At 38.5% G+C, this 23008-nt stretch overlaps 1 long non-coding RNA gene and 1 pseudogene across 1 annotated transcript in view; one reads left to right on the forward strand and one right to left on the reverse strand.

Moving 5' to 3' along the window:
- Positions 1–1282: 1282 nt before the first annotated feature.
- Positions 1283–23008, reverse strand: part of LOC134758442 (uncharacterized) — a 431048-nt gene continuing 409322 nt past the window's right edge. Inside the window, exons 3-5 of the long non-coding RNA XR_010133636.1 lie at positions 3793–3865; positions 2612–2813; positions 1283–2516 (exon numbers count right to left, since the gene is read on the reverse strand). This is a non-coding gene — a long non-coding RNA (uncharacterized lncRNA). The remainder of the gene's footprint in view (positions 2517–2611; positions 2814–3792; positions 3866–23008) is intronic.
- LOC101142632 (actin, cytoplasmic 1-like) lies at positions 21875–22979 on the forward strand (annotated as a pseudogene).

Raw genomic sequence — 23008 nt, forward strand, 5'->3', positions numbered from 1 at the left:
CTAACGCTATCCCTCCCCCCTCCCCCCACCCCACAACAGGCCCCAGTGTGTGATGTTCCCCTTCCTGTGTCCAAGTGTTCTCATTGTTCAATTCCCTAGGGAACCAGAACGAAGATTAGAAATTCTTCTGTAAATTTTTAATCTTTGTTATGGTTCCCTGGAAAACAGACTGAGGTAGACATACACATACAAAAGGGCTGGTGGGGGGTGCCCTTGGGAACAACATCCGTAAGGGAGGGAGAGAAGCAGAATTAGGCAGGGGGAAATATTGATTTTAAATGCAGTTGCCCCAAGGAGTCTTGACATTCTTTCTTGAGTTATCTCTGTTGAAGCAAGAGGATTGTACCTTGAATACAGCATGTCTTATACGGACAGTGTAACCTTGGACCAGGAAACTCGCTTTAGCTAGTGCAATTCCCAAAGAGGTATTCAGTAGTCTATAGCCTGCAACCAGTTAGCAACTTAGCTGAGAAGTGAGTGATCCTTCCAAAGTGGCAGTCTAGGTGGTACATCACAGCCTCTGATACATGTGTCTTCACCATTTCCACACATGGCCCCCACAGTTATGCAGGGGCTTCTCATTGCCTCAGTATGAGAATCTGAAAATGACACATTACTTCTACTCACAGCTTATTGGCCAGAATTCGTCACATGTCTCCACAAAACAACTGGGAAGTGTGTGCTCCCATATGCCCAGGAAAGAGGGGAAAACTTCTCATCATTACCAGAAGTATATCCACTTACTGTTTTAGAATACCAGGATAAATTACACTAAAACATCAAAATATCAGCCAATCAATCAAAAAGTACTTCCTGATTTCATTCTATGTAACAGTGCTACATTAGGAGTTTTGATAAGTAGTATTTAGCAGAATGACAAAGTATTAAAAATCCAGATGAGAGAAAAGAAGATCAAATCTGTAACCCAAGGTAGTACATACTTGAGAGTTAAATTGTGACTATTGATGCTAAATTCTATAAAAATGCAGGAAAGAAGTACAAAAACGGGAGAAGTTGGAAGAGACTTCATGAAAAAGATGAAAATTGAGTTGTGTCCTGAAATTTTAAAAGCCTATGGAAAGAAGAGAAATTTGCCTCCACAATTACAATCAGATATTACCTCACGACCACTCTCGGAAATTTTTAGAAGGTCCTTCTTTCTAAAAGTCTCACATTCTCAAGAATATGCTGCCACAATTAATGCAAAGTAGCTCTTTAACATGAGGGACTTTGCTTATAATTATAAGCAAAGTCAATAATTATGTTAAAGTCAGCCCCTACACAGAATTCCAGCTTTATTTTTTATATAAGTGAATCCCTTTTTGAATTTTAAAGTAATACAATTGCCAAAGTTTCTTACACAGAATTTCCTAATGTGTCTGCACTATATGGTCCTAAACCACAGACTCTCAGAAACTGCATTATGGAAGCTCAAACATAATTCACTCTGTGGTTGTCAACATTTGCTCCACACTGGTAATCTGTAAGAAATTAAGCTAAGACCACCCAATTTGTTGAACTGATCCTTCAGTTGTTTCTGACCTGGGCCATCTCCACAGCAAGAGCCATAAGGTAAAACATGTTGTGTTCCATTCTCACCCTGCTAGACAATGCTGTGCCTTTTGAACATTTTAAAAAAACATGTGTTCTAAAAGCATCTGTCGGCATTGCTATGCAACAGCAGTTTCCAATGGACCATGCTTGAGATGAATGGAAACTCAGGATATGTCTATCACATATAGCAAGGCACTAGAGATTAATGAGACCAGATGTTCCTGGAAGTCTTGGGGAAGAAACAATGGAATGCTTCTCTGCTCTTGGTATTGATTTATTTTTTCCCTCCCATGTTTTCTGGAATAAACTGAATGATGTAATCTAATATATAAGCAAAGCTACAATATATAATTCAGAATGTGTTACATTTGAGTTGCTAGGTGACCATATAGAAACTCTGGGACCCCAGTGGGAAATTTCAGTAACCTCTTTTATCAGTTCAATAAATAGATAGATAGATAAATAAATAAATAAATAAATAAATAAAATGAATACTGAACAGTAAATAAAAGGGTTTAAGAAGAGAAATGACCCATGCTACACTCCGCGAAAATGTAAAATTTTAGAAGAAGTTCTCTGTTTGTGGGTGAAGTATTAAAAAAAAAAAAGGACTACAAAGGAATTTGAATTTTAACCTAAAATAAAAAATTACCAACTCAAGTCCTGAGCTTTGCTTTTGCTTGGAGAGCTGCTTTGGTAAATGCCCTTGGATGAGAGCTTGTCTTTGAGAAGATGGTGTTTCATGAAATCAATGAGAAGCATCTCATTCCTAAAGCCCCAGTTCTATCCAAAGTAAAGAGGTACCCAAAGGGCTGAGTCAGGGAAACCATCACTTCACTTGCCTTTCAGTCCTCTGCATATCTCAAAAGCCAAAGGGAAGACTGAGTGGATGCGGAGGAAATGCAATCACTCCTCTCACCATGCTGATCGAAATCCCCTCTGTGGTAATCACCAGGTAGCTGCTGGGGAAAAGAGCATTTAATCTAAATGTAAAACAGAATGTACTGTTGATGGTCCAGGTTTCAGTCCACTGATGAGAAACATATCATCTTCTTACCTTTTTCTTCCCTGGAAATGAATCAATGTGTTCAGCTTTGAAACTCATCAGCACACCCCTGTTTTCACTTTCCCCACAAATAGGTAAGAAGTCTGTAATTTTGACTGAGAATGAAAACCCTGCTGACATGATGATTTGTGGCAGATAATGCAACTGATTCCATAGAGATCGCTTGAGATCACAAGTGATGTGAACAATCAATCTGAAAAATAAAATTTATTCAGGTACAGTACTACTAATCAAATCCATACTCAAAACAGCTCATACACAAGACGACCCTAACCACAGGTAACCAGTTCAAACAACGTCACTCTTTTGTTGATAGTTGCATCAAAATGGAGAAGTGGGCCTAGGAAAAAGCTAAATTTTCAATGTGAAAAGGTTTGGGGGAACTATTAGGTATTCGAAAGAGAAACATAATCTGCAATTCAGAAAGCAGCTTCATAGGAACTCCACATTCACAACAATGCTAAGAAATCAATCTACTTTTTCGGGAAACTTAATTTCATATCTAAAATGTTGCTTTATCATGATATCATGAGAATTAAGCCAGTAGAAACCTTTTATATTCCCTCTCATCTTAATAATTGCAGTTTTCTTTGGAGGAACTCTTCTCCAGTCGTGACACTTCCTTTCACAGAGCTTCATTGATACAAGCCTGGCCCCTTTCTATCTATTTGAGATGTACTGACTGGTACAGTTAAAAAGAATAAACTAGGCACACTATGCTCAGCACTTGCTTTCTCTTGAGTTGAATGGCCTATGGATGGCTGAGGATTTCTTCTGATTCCGATGCTAGTACTCTTATCTGGGCCAAGCCCTCTAAGTGCAAGGGACTAACCTGAACAAAAACAGTTTGCATGACTGTGAAAACACTCCTTTCTGTGTATCATGTTCTGTCTCTCTCTCTCCCACATCACACGCACACACACACACACACACACATACACAGAGTGTCTATTGTCTCTGTTTCTCTGTGTGTGTGTTCATCCCCGATCTCACTGGTTTTCTCACAGGCAGCTGGAATTCTCTGCAACGGCTCCAGGGTGAGGGATGTCATGTAAAATGGAGAACCCTGTCCTGATCCAGCACTTCTGTGACTAATGAAAGCTATCCAGTCCTGGTGATCGGTATTAGGAAGCTCATTTTCTTTTCACACTAAGTTACGTATTATAACTTACCTCTATCGATTATGTAGGTGATACTTAGATTTCTTGTCTGCCTTAGTTCTTGCCTTATTTCCCAATTCATTACCTGTTAGAAAAGAAGAATACTTTTTCATTAAAAACTCCAAATCTCAGGAGCTACACCTTTGATTAAAAAAAATTATATAAAAATGTTCGATAAGAAATTTGAGCATTTGGTGCATGATATTTTATTATGTGTGGTCACATGCGTCAGTTCTCTAGATTTGCTTTGTTTTTCTGCACTTCAGGCCATCACTTCAAGAGAACACTATGAATAGGTGCTGGATCTAATGACCTTTCAATGGAATGGCCACTTAATTCAATCCAGGAAATGTTTGAGAGTCAAGTAGATCAAGGGAGACATTTAATGACATGGGGACAAGCATGGTACCCCAGGGATATTCCAGGAATTGAGACCCTATTGTACCTTCAAACCTGAGATTGTATGAATTCTCCACTATTTGTTGCTTTGTTTTCTCTTTCTCTCCTTCCAATAAAGTTCTAAACCATCTGCATAGCTTAAATGAAAAGCTCTATTAGCAAAGTTTGTAATTAACTCTTAAAGCTCTTTCAAGTAGATTAAAATAGCTGAACCATGTCTATGACCATGTTTTTGCTTATGTCTCTGTCTTTTCTTTATAAAAATTCCTAAAAGTGAGTATTTTACTTCCTAAGGGGAGCATTTGAAAGGTTGGACTCCCTATGTGACATCAGGATAATTGAGGCCCAAATTTCCTTGTGATCAACACTATCTGGAAAGCTGCCTCAGTTCTCCAGTTCCTTTTGAAGTTGACATCACCGCTGTGTGTGGTATTTCGAACATCTGTTCCCATGATTCCCAAGGAACAAGTGTCATGAATCACTGCTTCCCAAAAGAGTTACATTTTGCTGAAAGTTGACTTCAATTTTACTTGCGGTCTTAAAAGTCTCAAAAGATATATTAAAAATTCACTTCCAGAGTGTTTGTAGCAAACAATTATTGCTTGTTTTGTGGTGCAAGACTGATACGTTACTTCAGGGAAGCAAAAACAATGGGGATTTTCTAGGCAGTGGCATATTCTTTTATTCTCTCTTCCCTCCCACAACACTCAATATTTCTTGGAAAATTCCCAGGGAGTCTGAAACTCCTAAAAGTTATCTTCCACTATCAATGAGGATACAATTATACCCTCTAAAAATGTAAGATATCTTTTAAAAAGAAAAACTCATTATATTTTCATGTCCCTGAGAAAGTTTACCTCATTTCATGAAAATTAAGAGTTATAACCCTACCTAAAGGTTGGGAATCTAATAATTTCCTCTACTTTTTAAGTGAGACAGAAATATCTTGGATTAAAATGTTGTCTTTATATTGAATTAAAATAGCAAAACCAATGAACCAAGTTAGGTTGCTTAAGTTCCGAGGATCTGAAATGGTCTGGGATGAAACAGCAGTACCTTCTTTAAAATTATATCCCTTTTCTCTGAAATAATTTATATTACAAATAAATTATAGGCAACATCATTTAAACTATCTAGCATCAAACTGTTATCTGATGCGTGAGTATATCAAAATTTAAAATAAGATATTAAAGAATTTGTTTCTGCTCATTGCTTTCCATATTTCTGTCTGGAACAGGATTATTATTTTTATTTGCTCATTGATACCACTTCATATTTTTCCTAATTTTTAAGGATAATTATAAATAGAAAGTAAAACTTACCAACTTAAGTTTCATATAAACCTTTTCATTTTAGAATAGTTTTATACTTATATAAAAGATATAAAGATAGGACAAAATATTCCTGTATATGCTAACTCAATTTCCTCTGGTGTAATCATCTTACATTATTATGGTCCATTTGACAATAATAACCCATATTGGCACATCATTAGTAACTAAACTCCATATTTTATTTGGATTTCATTAATTTTTCTCTAATGCCCTTTATTTCTGTTCCAGAATCTCATTTAGGATACTACGTGGCATTTGGTCCTCATGTCTCCTTATCCTCCTCTGATCTGTGACAGTTTCTCAGACAGTTTCCTTGATTTTGATGATGTTGACAGTTTGAAAGGGTATTGGTCACATACTTTGTAGAATGTTCCTCAATTTGGGGTTTGTCTAATATTTTTATTGACTATAGTTTTGGGTTTTTGAAAGGAAGACCACAAAAGTGAAATGCCATTCTCATCACATCATATTAATGTACATACCATCACCATAAGTTATCACTGATAACATGAGCCTTGATTACCATGCTGAGGTAGTATTTGTAAGGTTTCTATACTGTAAAGTTACCATTTCCTCTTTTCATACTCTACACTTTGGAAGTAAGTCACTAAGCATATCCTCCACTCAAGGGATGGAGAGTTAAGCTCCACCATCTTGGGGTGTGGTGTACATAGACAAATTATATGAGGTTCTTTTCAGGAGATTTGTCTCTTTGCTTCATTTATTTATTCTTCAATTATTATTTATGTAAGTGTGGACTCAGGCATATTTATTTTATAATTTGGGTTATAATCCAATAAAATATTATCTACTCTTTTTGCTCAAATTGTTTTTCATCTTTTACCATTGTAAGCTCCATCAGTTGTCTCTTGTGTCACTTTGGCATATCCTCATCATTTTGTTTAGAGCACTTCCTTACTTTCTCACACAACAAGATGCAGCAGGCTCATCTTGTACATTCCCTACCACAGCCCTGGAATCAGCCATTTCTCCAAGGAGCACTGGTTTCTTTTATTGGAGGATAACGTTAGAAACCAAGATCTTAGGATTTGGTGAGCTCAATACTAATGTCATGTCACTGTTTCCAGGCCCTCATAGAAGACAGAGCTAAGACATGTACAGGTACATGCAAAGCAATGCACACATGCATATCTATAATTACCTCTTTATTAATTTGTATCTATATTAAGCTAAAAATGAGTTCATACTAATCTCTCTGACTTTATTCCAGCACCATGTGGTTCATTCTAGTCTTATTCACTTACTTATCTGTAACTTCTCACTCCAGCAGTGAGAAACCTGGCTCCCACCATTATTATCCTGTTACATAGTTGATTATACATGTATGGCAGTTTCAGAATGGTTAACCTACAGCCCTTGAGAATGAAATTTTATCAACTACAGAACAGTGTTCATATATATTTCCTTTTGTATTTAGCCTTAAGGTTTTCAGTCAAACTACAGGTCTCCAAAGTTAGTTAGGCCACAGCCTTTTTCCTTTCCTTCAATAAGGTTGAATAATACATGCGTAATGCCATTAGAGTCTTCTGGCACAGTCTGCATTCCAACTTGGGATCCCTGGTAAATTTTGTTTTTGTTTTTGTTTGTAAAGATTCAGGTGCATTCTTATGTGCTGCAAAGTTCTAAGGGTCTTCAGATATGCACAGTGGCATTTAGCCATCACAATATTACCATAAAAATTAGTCCCAATACCTTTAAAAAAATCCTGTGCTTCCTAATTATAAAGAAAAAGTAAAATTTTTATCTGTTTACATTTTTAACACTCTTATTTTTTCCATTTATTATAAGCTCTTTATTTATAACTAAATCAAATTAAAAGCAATTTGTGCACACTCTTAAGAGCTTTTATTACTCCATTTTCTTTATTTTGTTTTTACGTGACTTTAAATTCCAGGATACATGGCAAAATGTGTAGGTTTTTTACACAGATATACATACGCCATGGTGGTTTGCTACACCTGTCAACCCATCATCTAAGTTTTAAGCCCCACATGCATTGGTATTTGTCCTAATGCTCTCCCTCCCCTTGGCCCCCACCCCACAACAGGCCCCAGTGTGTGTTGTTCCCCTCCCTGTGTCCATGTATTCTCATTGTTAAACTCCCACTTATGAGTGAGAACATGTGGTGTTTGGTTTTCTGTTCCTGTGTTAATTTGCTGAGAATGATGGTTTCCAGCTTCATCCATGTCCCTGCAAAGGACATGAGTGTATTCTTTTTCCTTTTTTTTTTTTTTTTTTTTGTTGTTGAGATGGAGTCTCACTGTGTCACCCAGGCTAGATTGCAATGGCACAATCTCGGCCCACTGCAACCTCTGCCTCCCAAGTTCAAGTGATTCTCCTGCCTCAGCCTCCGGAGTACCTGGGATTACAGGTGCCCACCACCACATCCAGCTAATTTTTATATTTTTAGTAGAGATAGGGTTTCACCAGGTTGGCCAGGCTGGTCTCGAACTCCTGACCTCATGTGATCCACCCGCCTTGGCCCCCCAAAGTGCTGGGATTACAGGTGTGAGCCACCGCGCCCTGCCAGAGCTTATTCTTTTTTATGGCTGCATAATATTCCATGGTGAATATGTGTCACATTTTCTTTATCTAGTCTATCATTGATGGGGTTTTGGGTTGGTCCTAAGTCTTTGCTATTGTAAATAGTGCTGCAATAAACCTAAGTTTGCATGTGACTTTATAGCAGAATGATTTATAATCCTTTGGGTATACACCCAGTAATGGCATTGCTGGGTCAAATGGTATTTCTGGTTCTAGGTCCTTGAGGAATCACCACACTGTCTTCCACAGTGGTTGAACTAATTTACACTCCCACCAACAGTGTAAAAGCGTTCCAATTTCTCCACATCCTTGCCAGCATCTGTTTCCTGACTTTTTAATGATTGCCATTCCAACTGGGGTGAGATCTCATTGTGGTTTTTATTTGTGTTTCTCTAATGACCAGTGATGATGAGCTTTTTTTCATATGTTTGTTGGCAGCATAAATGTCTTCTTTTGAGAAGCGTCTGTTCATATCCTTCGCCCACGTTTTAATGGGGTTGTTTTTTTCTCAAAAATTTGTTTAAGTTCCTTGTAGATTCTAGATATTAGACTATTCCTATCAAGCTACCATTGATTTTCTTCACAGAATTAGAAAAAAAATTACTTTAAACTTCATATGGAACAAAAAAGAGCCCATATAGCCAAGACAATCCTAAGCAAAAAGAACAAAACTGGTGGCGTCATGCTACCTGACTTCAAACTATACTGCAAGGGTACAGCAACCAAAACAGCATTTACTGGAACAAAAACAGGTATATAGACCAATGGAACAGATCCAAGGCCTCAGAAATGACACCACACATCTACAGCCATCTGAACTTTGACAAACCTGACAAAAACAAACAATGGGGAAAGGATTCCCTATATGATAAATAGTGCTTGGAAAACTGGTAGCCATAAGCAGGAAACTGCTACTAGACCCCTTCCTTACACGTTATACAGAAATTAACTCAACATGGATTACAGACTTAAATGTAAAACCCAAAACCATAAAAATCCTAGAAGAAAACCTAGGCAATACCATTCAGGCCATAGGCATGGGAAAAGACTTCATGTTTGAAACACCAAAAGCAATTGCAACAAAAGCCAAAATTGACAAATTGGGTCTAATTAAACTAAAGAGCTTCTGCACAGCAAAAGCAACTATCATCAGAGTGAACAGGCAACCTACAGAATGGGAGCAAATTTTTTGCAATCTACCCATATTACTCAATTTTCATACAGCTATAAAGAAATCTCTGAGACTGAGTAATTTATTAAGAAAAAGAGGTTTAATGGACTCATAGTTCCATATGGCTGCAGAGGCCTCAAAATCATGGCAGAAGGTGAAGGTGAAGCAAAGGCACGTCTTACATGACACCAGGCTAGACAGCATGTGCAGGGGACCTGCTCTTTATAAAACCATCAGAACTTGTGAGACTTATTCACTATCACAAGAACGTCATGGGAAAATCTGCCCCCATGATTCAGTTACCTTCTGCCAGGTCCCTCCCACGGCACTTGGGGATTATGGGAGCTACAATTCAAAACAAGATTTGGGTGGTGACACAGCCAAAGCATATTAGAGCTATAGATATAAAAATGTCATTGATACTTCACTGAAGAAAAAATTAGAAAATATTCCAAAAAGAAAGCAAAGATACAATAACAAGGGCATCCTGTTCTCTTTTCCAACCTAACAAGAATGGAAAATGACTACAAGTGAAAATTGAGAGCTATCATCCCAATTTCCCATCTTTGTATCTTTGTCTTGACTTCCGTAATTTTTTTTTTTTTTGACAGGGTCTCACCCTTGCTGAGGCTGAATGCAGTGGCGTGATCAATGGCTCATTGCAGCCTCAGCTTCCCAGGCTCAAACCATCCTTCCACCCTCTGTCTTTGAGTAGCTGGGACCACAGGCACCTGCCACCACACCTGGCAAGTTTCTGTATTTTTTGTAGGGGTTTCACCTTGTTGCCCAGGCTGGTCTTAAGTTCCTGTGCTCAAGTGATCTGCCCACCTTGGCCTCTTAAAGTACTGGGATTACAGGCATGAGTCACAAATGCTGGGATTACAGACATAGGCCACTGTGCCCCATTGCCTTCTGTATTTCTAATGCCAATCTTTTCTTCCATCTTCTTTACTACTAGAAAGCAGGCCATTAACTAATGGAAGCAGAGACAGAAAGGAGTCAGTATTTCTATAGATCTTTAGGCAGGAAAAGAAATGAGGCTGAAATGATGATATTGTTTGTTTTTGTGTCCCCACCTAAATCTCATCTCAAATTGTAATACATATAATCCCCATGTGTTGAGAGTCCTGCCCTCGAAACATGGGGATGATTGGATCATGGGGGCAGTTTCCCCCATGCTGTTCTTGTGATAGTGAGTGAGTTCTCAAAAGATCCGATGGTTTTATAAGGGGCTCATCCTCCTTTGCTCATTTGCTCTCTCTCATCTGCCACCATGTAAGACATGCCTTTGCTTCTCTCTCCTTCCACCATGATTGTAAGTTTCCTGAGGCCTCCTAAGCCATGCGGAAGTGTGAGTCAATTAAACCTCTTTCCTTTATAAATTACGTAGTCGCAGGTACACCTTTATAGCAGTGTGAGAACTGACTAATACAAATGGAGTATAGGCACAGGGATGGCTTCTCTCATCTTCTGTTAAAGTCACCTGAAAACAAGAGGAACAGATATCACTTTGCACAATACTATTGACCTATCCAATTATGAATCTGCATCCCAAAGAGAATTGAAACTAATCTGAAAACAACTTGCTTGATTTCTTTAGCATCCCCACAATCATATTCACAGCAAAAAGTCTTCTGTGTATAGATGTAAAGATATTTTCACAGATTCAGTGAAATTTGCTTTGGAGCACTGGAATTGTTTTACATTTACCACTGAGAAAGTTAGAGGAATAGCACATTTTACAATCAGTCTTTCAGTTCTCAGAGGGCCTCTTATCCTAAAAAAGTTCCCATGACTGACTCTCAACATGTTTTTAAAAACCTTTTACCTCTATATATGGCTGTGGTCATGTAGTTGATTTTTTTTTTGAGATTAAAAACACATAAACACAATCAGTCAAGCAGATGGATTTATATTGCTGTTTGTATTCCTACCAGCAATGCATGAAAGTTCAAGTTGCTCCATATGCTCATCAACACTTTTTATTGGCCTTTTTTCATTTTAGCCATTCCAGTGGGTATGTAGGGATAACTCATATTTCAATATTTGAATTTCTCTGATGACTAATGATGCTAAACACTTTTCTATGTCTATTGGTCAGTCATGTATTTTCTTTTCTGAAGTTTCTGTTTAAACATTTTTTTAAACTTTTAACTGACTTGTATTTCTATTAATGAGTTGTAAGAGTACTTTATATATTTTAAATATGAATAATTTATCAAATATATGTTTTGAAATATCTTCTCCCAACCTATGGCTTATCTTTTCATATTGTTAATGGTGTCTTTTGTGAGCAGAAGCCTTTTATTTTTATAAGTTTAAAATATTTTGTAAAAGACATAGGCATAGAAACAAAAAAACAGATGAGTGGTTGCCAGAAGCTGTGGCTAGGGATGGGAAACTGATTGCATATGGACATAAGGGAACTTATTATTGTGATAAAAAGTATTTCATATCTTAAATGAACTCAAACAAATTTACAAGAAAAAAACAAACAACCCCATCAAAAAGTGGGCAAAGGACATGAACAGACACTTCTCAAAAGAAGACACTTATGCAACCAAAAAACACATGAAAAAATGCTCACCATCACTGGCCATCAGAGAAATGCAAATCAAAACCACAATGAGATACCATCTCACACCAGTTAGAATGGTGATCCTTAAAAAGTCAGGAAACAACAGGTGCTGGAGAGGATGTGGAGAAATAGGAACACTTTTACACTGTTGGTGGGAGTGTAAACTAGTTCAACCATTGCGGAAGTCAGTGTGGCGATTCCTCAGGGATCTAGAACTAGAAATACCATTTGACTCAGCCATCCCATTACTGGGTATATACCCAAAGGACTATAAATCATGCTGCTATAAAGACACATGCACACGTATGTTTATTGCGGCACTATTCACAATAGCAAAGACTTGGAACCAACCCAAATGTCCAACAATGACAGACTGGATTAAGAAAATGTGGCACATATACACCATGGAATACTATGCAGCCATAAAAAATGATGAGTTCATGTCCTTTGTAGGGACATCTATGAAATTGGAAATCATCACTCTCAGTAAACTATCGCAAGGACAAAAAACCAAACACCGCATGTTCTCACTCATAGGTGGGAATTGAACAATGAGAACACATGGACACAGGAAGGGGAACATCACACTCTGGGGACTGTTGTGGGGTGGGGGTAGGGGGGAGGGATAGCATTAGCAGATATACCTAATGCTAAATGATGAGCTAATGGGTGCAGCACACCAGCATGGCACATGTATACATATGTAACTAACCTGCACATTGTGCACATGTACCCTAAAACTTAAAGTACAATAATAATAAAATTTTTAAAATTTCATATCTTAATTATGATAATGGTCACACAACTATATATATTTGTCAAAACTCATCAACTGTAACCTTTAAAAAGGTGATCATGTTTGTTGTATGTAAAGCATAACTCTATAGGCCTAATTTAAAGTAAAATAAAATCGCTTTGAAATCCTCCCATGTAAACAGAATAGTCTCCCCTGATGTGCTCCTTACATTTGGGAATGAAAAACAGAAACATTTAAAAAATGAGAGTGGGGCAGGAATTTATTATCACAATCTTAGTACTGCCTTCCAAACATGGGACTCTAAGATAGAGGCAAGCAATTGAGGTCAGAGAATCCAATTTGAAGAAATTGAGAAAAAAAAAGAAGAAGAAAGAGAGAGACAGAGAGAAAAAAGAAAAAGAGAGAGAGAGGCAGGGAGGGTGGGAGGGAGGGGGGAGGGAGGAAGGAAGGAAGGAAGGAAGGAAGGAAGGAAGGAAGGAAGGAAGGAAGGAAAGAAGGAAGGAAGGAAAGAAGGAAAAGAAAGACTGACTATATAAGTTAGCTGTTTAAATTCACAATATTATCACACATTTTCTTGTAATTCCTTACATTAAGTCACTTAACAAACTCAGACATTTTAACTGCTAAACTTCATTGTATGCTTTTTCATATCCTGTGATCCTAAGGAAAGTCTTTGTGCAGGAAATCTTTCTTATAGTTGATCTAAATAACTATTAGATTATAGCCTAAATAAATCATATTTTTCAAATGCTGGATGCATTGTTTCTCTTATTTAGCGCCAGCCTTGGATGAACTGTATCTTCAACAAATGAAATTTTGTGCAAACTGTCACTTCACGGTCCAAAAGGATTTGGCTCTTTTAGAAAGCAGTTTCTGACCTCAAGATTACAGTCTATATTGCTTATATCCTTTTTTCCCTAAAATACAGAAGGCATCCGGGAGCATGAAAGGAGGTATTTTGTGTATATTGTTCAAACCAATCATTTTGGGTTATCAGCTTCTCATGTACTGCATACTGTACTGCATCTGAGCTAAGAATTTGAAGAGATCAGCCAGTATTCTGATGGAAACTTTGAAATGACAGAGACAAGATAAAGAACATACTGTATACTGTATAGGGAAAATATCGTTGGACAAAAGAAAATTAGAAGTACAATATGGTACAAATAGTGCTAGTACTTAGCTATATCATTTTTACTTTTACATTCAGTGTACCTGAAGATACTTTACCAAAAAAGTACCAACAGAAAAACAAAGACATGGATGATTATCTAGATGAATCCATCAGGCAATTACATATGTAGAAGCTACACACTTAGCTTTGCCTAATAAACCTTATTTTACTCAGAGAAGTGCCTATGAGCCATAAACACTCCCTTTTCAGTTGGGCAGCTATCTCAGATAATTCCTTGTGATGATTGAGAAAGTATTAGATTAACCTGTGGCACTAAACATAGACAGATTCTCTCTCCAAAAACCTATGTTCCTATCCCAAGCATCAGAGTGTCTCTTGCCATTAGCCCCTTTCATTTCTGGCATTTCTTCCTCATACCAACGCTCACAGTCAGTACTTCCATCCCCCTGCCCCAGCCCTTCCAAACTTTACATTGCAGATATGGGACAGGAAACATGGTGATAAATCGGGAGTGCTTTGCAGGGTAACTATCTTCTTCCTGCTAGAGGAAGAGCTGAAAAAAAAAATACTAATTTTCTTCCTCTTTATTTCTTCTAAAAAAAAATGGGCTACATGTGCAGAATGTGCAGCTTTGTTACATAGGTATACATGTGCCATGGTGGTTTGCTGCACCTATTGAATCATCCTCTAAGTTCCCTCCCCTAACCCCCAACAGGCCCTGGTGTGTCTGTTCCCCTCTCAGTGTCCATGTGTTCTCAATGTTCAACTCCCACTTATGAGTGAGAACAGGCGGTGTTTGGTTTTCTGTTCCTGTGTTATTTTGCTGAGGATGATGGCTTCCACCTTCACCCATGTCTCTGCAAAGGACATAATCTCATTCCATTTTGTGGCTGCAAAGTATTCCATGGTGTTTATGTGCCACATTTTCTTTATCCAGTCTATCATTGATGGGCATGTGGGTTAGTTCCATGTCTTTGGTATTGTAAATAGTGCTGCAGTAAACATATGTGTGCATGTGTCTTTATAGTAGAATGATTTATATTCCTTTGAGTATATACCCAGTAATGGTATTGCTGGGTCAAATGACACTTCTGGTTCTAGATCCTTGAGGAATTGCCATATTGTCTTCCACAATGGTTGAACTAATTTACACTCCCACCAACAGTGTAAACGTGTTCCTATTTCCCACAGCCTCACTAGCAGAATCTATTGTTTCCTGACTTGTTAATAATCGTCCTTCTGACTGACATGAGATGGTATCTCACTGTGGTTTTGATTTGCATTTGTCTTTTGACCAGTGATGCTGAGCTGTTTTTCATGTGTTTCTTGGCCACATAAATGTCTTCTTTTCAGAAGTGTCTGTTCATATCCTTCGCCCACTTTATGATGGGGTTGTTTGTGTTTGTCGTTTTCTTTTTTTTTTTTTTTTTTTTTTTTTGATGGAGTTTCCCTCTGTCGCCCAGGCTGGAGCACAGTGGCGGGATGTTGGCTCACTGCAAGCTCCGCCTTCCCGGTTCACGCCAATTCTCCTGCCTCAGCCGCCGGAGTAGCTGGGACTACAGGCGCCCGCCACCACACCTGGCTAATTTTTTTGTATTTTTAGTAGAGATGGGGTTTCAGCGTGTTAGCCAGGATGGTCTCCATCTCTTGACCTCGTGATCCGCCCTTCTCGGCCTCCAAAAGTGCCGGGATTACAGGTGTGAGCCACTGAGTCCGGCCAAAGTTCCTTGTAAATTCTGGAAATTAGTCCTTTGTGAGATGGGTAGATTGCAAAAATTTTCTACCATTCTGTAGGTTGCCTGTTCACTCTGATGATAGTTTCTTTTGCTGTGCAGAAGCTCTTTAATTCGATTTCATTTGTCAATATTTGCTTTTGTTGCAATTGCTTTTGGTGTTTTAGTTACAAAGTCTTTACCCATGCCTATGAGCTGAAAGGTATTATCTAGGTTTTCTTCTAAGGTTTTAATGGTTTGGGTTTTAAATTTAAGTCTTTAATCCATCTTGATTTAATTTTGTATAAGGTGTAAGGAAGGGGTCCAGTTTTACTTTTCTGCATATGGCTAGCCAGTTTTCACAGCACCATTTACTGAATAGGACATCCTTTCTCCATTGTTTGTTTTTGTCAGATTCATCAAAGATCAGATGGTTGTAGATGTGTGGTGGTATTTCTGAGGTCTCTGTTCTGTTGCATTGGTCTATATATCTGTTTTGGTACCAGTACCATGCTGTTTTGGTTACTGTAGCCTTGTAGTATAGCTTGAAGTCAGGTAGCATCATGCCTCCAGCTTTATTCTTTTGGCTTAGGATTGTCTTGGCTATGCAGGATCTTCTTTGATTCCGTATGAAATTTAACATAGTTTTTTCTAATTCTGTGAAAAATGTCAATGGCAGTTTGATGGGAATAGCATTGTATCTATAAATTACTTTGGGTAGAATGGCCATTTTCACGATATTGATTCTTCCTAAAGATGGAATGCTTTCCCATTTTTTGTCTCCTCTCTTACTTCCTTGAGCAGTAGTTTGTAGTTCTCCTGAAAAGGTTCCTCGGATCCCTTGTTAGCTGTATTTCTAGGTATTTTATTCTCTTTGTAGCGATTGCTAATGGGAGTTCATTCATGATTTGGCTCTCTGCTTGCCTATTGTTGGTGTAAAGGAATGCTTGTGACTTTTGCACATTGATTTTGTATCCTGAGATTTCCTAAAGTTGCTTATTAGCTCAAGAAGTTTTGGGGCTGAAAAAATTACTAATTTAAGCACAAAAGAACATTTGACTGGATGTTAAAAGGCATTGGTCCAAGACCTCACTCTGCTCCAAACTGGTTAAGAAACTTGAAGCCAGTCACACAACATGAATGTACACTTTTTATCTTAAAAATGTAGGAGTTATACTAAATGATTATGAACTTCCTTTTAGCTCCAATATCCTAATATTATAATGTTTTTATATTATCAAATTATGAGAGTTGTGGAAGTTCAGAAGATATTTTCCCCAAATGTGTTATTTGTTGAAATAACACATGAGCCATGTTAACCTAATGTAATTCCTAGTATTCATAAAATGAAAAGGATTTGCCTTGCCTGTGTTCCTACCTCCCTATCATTTTCATTACAGCATGGCCCAAAGTATGCCCACTGCTCAGCAAGCAGTAATGAAGTGGAGCCCATTTGGTTAATAATTCAATTCTGGAAATCCCACCTAGAGTCATTTCCTTCTGCTCTGAATCCTTTCAAAGATCAGTTTGGCACTTTGAATTTTAATTTTCTAGGATATAAGTTTTTCTTAAGTAGAGGTGATTCACATAAAAAAGAGAAAATATTACTTGTTCCTTTTGAAATAACATAGTCTATAATATTCAATATTCAAAAATGGCTTATTAGCAAATAATTTCAAAACATTATTTAAAAGTTTAAAATAGTAGGTTACTGTCTTCATGTGTCAGACAGTGGGGAATTGCACATCCAAAAAAGCAATTGTCCTTGATGACTCAGAAACATGGCACAGGCTGGCTCTAAACACTGAGCCTAGAAGATAGCGTAACAATTCACCAGATATCCTTAACTGCTGGAAGCCATGAGGCTACATGGGATTACCTGCCTCATCTCACATTGTCTTTTTCAGTGTGGCATCAGTGTACTAGGAGCCTTTCTTCCCAGATTGTACAGGTCACCAATATAATATTATATGACCACTCCTGGCCCTTACTGAGAAAGTCAAAAGGAATAAAAAAAGGGTTGGGGACCGATATCTCCCGATTACTCCTTCTCTGCTAACCATATCAGCCTCTGGTAATAACCATCCTACTCTCTACAAATATGAGTTAAACTTTTTTAGAATCCACGTATAGGTGAAATCATGTGGCATTTGTCTTTCTGTGACTGGCTTATTTCACTTAACATATGTCCTCCAGGTTCATCTATGTTGTCACAAGTGGCAGGATTTTCTTCTTTTTTATGGCTGAATAGTATTCCATTGTGTATATATACCACGTTTTCTTTATTCATTCATACATTGTTGGACCATTATGTTGATTCAATATCTTGGCTATTATGAGTACTACTATAGTAAATGTTGGAGTGCAGATATCTCTTTGACATACTGATTTTATTTCCTTTGGATATATACCCAGTTAGATAGGAGGAATAAATTCAACAGGTCTATTTTAGAGCATGGTGACTACAGTCATCATATATCATTAAAATATGATGATATATTGTATTCTTGAAAAGTGCAAAGAGAGTGGATATCAAGTGCTCTCACCATGGAAATGAAAACTCTGTGAGGTAATGCATTTGTTAATCAGCTAGATTTAACTCTTCCACTACACACACATACACATTTCAAAACATGTTGTACATAATAAAGACAATTTTATCCGTCAACTAAAAACGTAAATTTAAAAAGAGTTGAGGAGCAAGTGAGCAGGAAGAAAACTAGTAGAACTTAGTCACTGCGGCGTCATAAATATAACTTCCATGTCTTCCAGAAAAGGAGACAATGGAATGACAGTTGGGCAACCAGAGTATAAATAGGGACCACTTGGCTGTTCAGCTCAAATGGATGACTGAAACAAAAAGCTACCGAAGGCAATGGCATGCGGCAATTTCCTTGAAATAGGATTATGCTCTGTGTGAATCTTAAAAGAAGATGAGTTTAATATATAAAAAAACCAAATAGCATTGTGAAAAATATAAAACTTTTCATCCGCAAACTCTAAAAATGTGTCATCAAACACAAGATTCTTTTAAGCTATCAAAAATGATTCAGAAATAAATCATTTAGGCAAGAGAAGTAAGATTACTGAGTTTAATATAGCTATCAGTAAATTGTTTTTTTATTATCTCAACACTAAATTCTGTGTGACACAAACTTACAGTGAATGAAAATACACTGAATGAAAAATGTACAATCAAATGAAAATGCTATAGCTTCACAGAATATTCTTGTTGATATACATATCTTTTCCATCCTGCATTCAGTCAGCTGGAATTATTTTTAAGGAAATAATTTATTTCAGTGAATGGATCTCTTAAAAGTTTAAATCTCAGGGTTGGGTTGAAGACACTAGTTCCTGGGCATCAGCTTTTTGAATTAACGTATAGCCTACCAATGAGGCGTGAGCCGCCACGCCCGGCTGTTGCTTTATACTTTTAGAGATGTTTCTTAAAGTTCCAAAGGCAAAAAAAATAAAAATCAGTAAATAAAAATAAGCAATAAGTAAAGTAAGTGTTATAACCAATCTTTAAAATCCTAGTGGTAATGGGCCGGGTGCGGTGGCTCGCGCCTGTAATCCCAGCACTTTGGGAGGCCGAGGCGGGCGGATCACGAGGTCATGGGATCCAGACCATCCTGGCTAACACGGTGAAACCCCGTCTCTACTAAAAAATACAAAAAACTAGCCAGGCGTGGTGGCAGGCGCCTGTAGTCTCAGCTGTTAGGGAGGCTGAGGCAGGAGAATGGCGTGAACCTGGGAGGCGGAGCTTTCAGTGAGCCGAGATGGCGCCACTGCACTCCAGCCTGGGCCACAGGCGAGACTACGTCAAAAAAAAAAAAAAAAAAAAAAAAAAAATCCTAGTGGTGATGGTCCCCGGATTCCACATGAATGAGAATGAAGCATGGTGGACTCTTGAAGTTCTTTTTACCATCTTCTTGACCATTTACTTATTTCCTTTGTAGATGTTGCTGCTCAGATGTTAACCCAGTCCGGACAGAAATTGGCTCCAGCTCAAGGCACTGACTCAACTCAAAAGAGTTCTAGTCTTTCCACTTAGTCTTCTTTTTTTGTTTCAGTCCAGGGAAAACTCTGGCCTGGGCTATGCTGCATGTTGATTATACAAGTTCTTTGCCACCCTTAGCTCCTGCTTTATTTCTTGAGTTCTTGAGGGAAAAGACAATAGTTCCTCAAGAATCAACTAACTAACTAAGTTTTCTACCTTGATTTTGAAGTTACCTCCTCTGTCCTTTCTGAGAATGAGAGGGGTCCTGCAAACCCTAGCTCTTTCCCTGGTCCAGTGTATTCCACCCCCATTCAGTTTACTTGAATCACTAGCCAGTTATTAAGATAGCACATTTGCCTATTTGACATTTGTTTATTTAGCAAATACAGTCCTTATTGAGCTGTTTGTGGGCCAGACACTATGCTAGGCATGGAGCACACTATAGTGAATAAAAAGATATTGTGCCTGTCGTGGTGGAGCCTAATATGAAAAAAATAATTTTAATAATATTACAAAATTAGTATAATGAAAGATAAAAAAAAATCCTGAGAGAGATTATAAGGGATCTACTTTAAATTGAATGATTAGGGGAAGCCTACCTGAAAAGATAAGGTTCTAACTGAAATATTAAGGACAAGAGTGGGGAGTGAAAGCATTAGAGACAGTGATGATCTGAGATAGTCCTAAACTATATCAGGTTAGCCTCATACAGTTGTTCAGGGTATGCAGTAGCACTAGTTGCTGGGGTCTACACTGAGATCTTGACATAGCTTATTCTGTAGTCCTATTATCTTGTACTGGGTCTTAACCTCTACTCTAAGTTAGAGTCTGGGTCTCTCTCCTGTATAGACTTTTTGCCTGATGCCTTTATCCACGATATCAGGCTCCCATAGACCTTTCAAAATACCGGTCTGTTACTCTACTTCTCTCTAATCCCAAGTTCATGTCTCAAGTACACCTTCCACTAAGCTTTGTTTCTAAACAGTGAGGAACTTCTAGGCTTCAGTGCATTTTCAGGGAAGAAGTTTTCAAGCCCTTCTTGCTCAGATTGACAACTCTGCTCACTCCTCCAGGCCCTTTCAGAAGGCCATCTACACTCTCAGCCAAATATCAGAAATCTCTTGGCAATAACTTATCACCACAGAATGATAGGAGAAAAAGTATTATTTTATTAAGTAGAAGCAATACCTTAAAAAGCAAAATATTTGTTGAAGGAAATTGTATATTACCTTTTTAAAATTTAGTTTTCATTACTCCTTTAGAGAAAGTCTCTGAATGCCACGTGTTTGTAACATACTAAGAAAGTTTAAAGGACAGCAGCCACATTTCAGAAACAATAATCTAAGGACTCAGTTTTAAATACATGCAGACATAATTATCTTCCTTTAAAATATAAAAGTCATAATAAAATTTCGAGTGTCAAAAAGAGAATTGCAGATTGATAGATAAGCTTAGAAAAAAACTAGAATGAGTACTTAGTATAATTAGAGTTGTTGGTTCAATTCGAAAATACAAAAGAATAAAAGATTTAAACAATAAATAGGCACAATGAAGTACTTTTCTAATTCTTGCTTGTTTGTGAAAACTTTAAAGACTATTTCAAATATATAGAAAATTTGAAATTAAAACAATAATTAATAAAAGCATACTTATACATTTGTTCTAGAAGTAGAAGTGAATCTCATATCTGGAACTACTGGTAGATTGCTTAAAAATCCTGTTAATGATGATGTCAATAAAGCTGCCATATTTGCAATTAGAAGTGACACTTCTCAGCACAAAACCATACATTTTTACATTTCATGTTTATGAGTATTAATTGTGCTATTTCCTCATGCCCTACACCATGATGAATATAGTGGTGCTGTCAAAACACAGAGTAAAACCCCAAGGACCTTATTGATTAATTAGCTTTTCCAGATAATCTGGAAATATAAATTTTGTTTCCAAAAGAGAATTAGGTTTAGTATGTTTGCTAAATCTCTGAAATTAGAGAAATATGATTTATAAAATATCTGCCATTGTATACGTTTATTGTTTAATTCCATTCTTGAAATATTTATTTCCTATAAAATTGAGCTAACAATAGGATTTAAGTAGAATATTCGTTTTTTGTTTTTAAAAAGGTTCTATCTCAAGAAGACCATAAAGTTATTTTAACTGGGTTAACAATGGGAAAGTAACACATTAGGAATGGGACAGGCATAACACTCTGATTGGTAGAGCAGAAAGATGATATTCTTGTCAAAACTGTAATCGGAAAATTTTCTAGACATGCTAAGCTAAGTGTATTAGTCCATTTTGACACTGCTGATAAAGACATACCTGAGACTGGGAAGAAAAATAGGGTTAATGGACAGCCGAGACCACGTCCGCCCCGCGAGCACAGAGCGTCGCCCTCGCCGCTCTGCCGGGCATCCACACCCGCAGCTAGCTCACCATGGATGATGATATCAGCGTGCTCCTCATCAACAAGGGCTCTGGCATGTGCAAGGCCAGCTTCACAGGTGACAATGCCCCCGGGCCATCTTCCCCTCTGTCACGGGCGCCAGGGCGTGATGGTGGGCATGGGTCAGAAGGACTCCTATGTGGGTGATGAGGCCCAGAGCAAGAGAGGCATCCTGACCCTGAAGTACCCCGTGGAGCACGGCACCAACTGGGACGACATGGAGAAGATCTGGCACCACACCTTCTACAACAAGCTGTGTATGGCTCCTGAGGAGCACCCCATGCTGTTGACCCAGGCCCCCCTGAACCCCAAGGCCAATCATAAGATGACCCAGATCATGTTCGAGACCTTCAGCAACACCCCAGCCATATACATGGCCATCCAGGCTGTGGTGCTGTCCCCGTACGCCTCTGGCCTTACCACTGGCATTGTGATGGACTCTGGTAACGGGGTCACCCACACTGCCCATCTACGAGTGGTATGCCCTCCCCCACGCTATCCTGCGTCTGGACCTGGCTGGCCTGGACCTGACTGACTACCTCATGAAGATCCTCACCGAGTGGGCGCTACAGCTTCACCACCACGGCTGAGCAGGAAATCATGCATGACATCAAGGAGAAGCTGTGCTATATCACCCTGGACTTCGAGCAGGAGATGGCCACAGTGGCCTCCAGCTCCTCCCTGGAGAAGATCTACGAGCTGCCCGACCTCCCGATAGCCAGGTCATCACCATCAGCAATGAGAGGTTCCACAGCCCCCAGGCCCTCTTCCAGCCTTCCTTCCTGGGCATGGAATCCTGTGGCATCCTACTGTCAACTCCATCATGAAGTGTGACATGGACATCCGCAAAGACCTGCATGCCAACACAGGGCTGTCTGGCGGCACCACCATGTACCCTGGCATGGCAGGACAGGATGCAGAAGGAGATCACCACCCTGGTGCCATTGCTCTTCTGGAGAGTTAGTACTCCATGTGGATCAGCAACTCCATCCTGGCCTCGTTTTCTACCTTCCAGCAGATGTGGATCAGCAAGGAATACGACGAGCCCGACCCCTTCCTCATCCACCGCAAGTGTTCTAGGCGGATTGTAACTTAGTTGCATTATACCCTTTCTTGACAAAACCT

This window comes from Gorilla gorilla, chromosome 4 (genome assembly GCF_029281585.2).
Source record: "Gorilla gorilla gorilla isolate KB3781 chromosome 4, NHGRI_mGorGor1-v2.1_pri, whole genome shotgun sequence".
Taxonomy (NCBI): domain Eukaryota; kingdom Metazoa; phylum Chordata; class Mammalia; order Primates; family Hominidae; genus Gorilla; species Gorilla gorilla.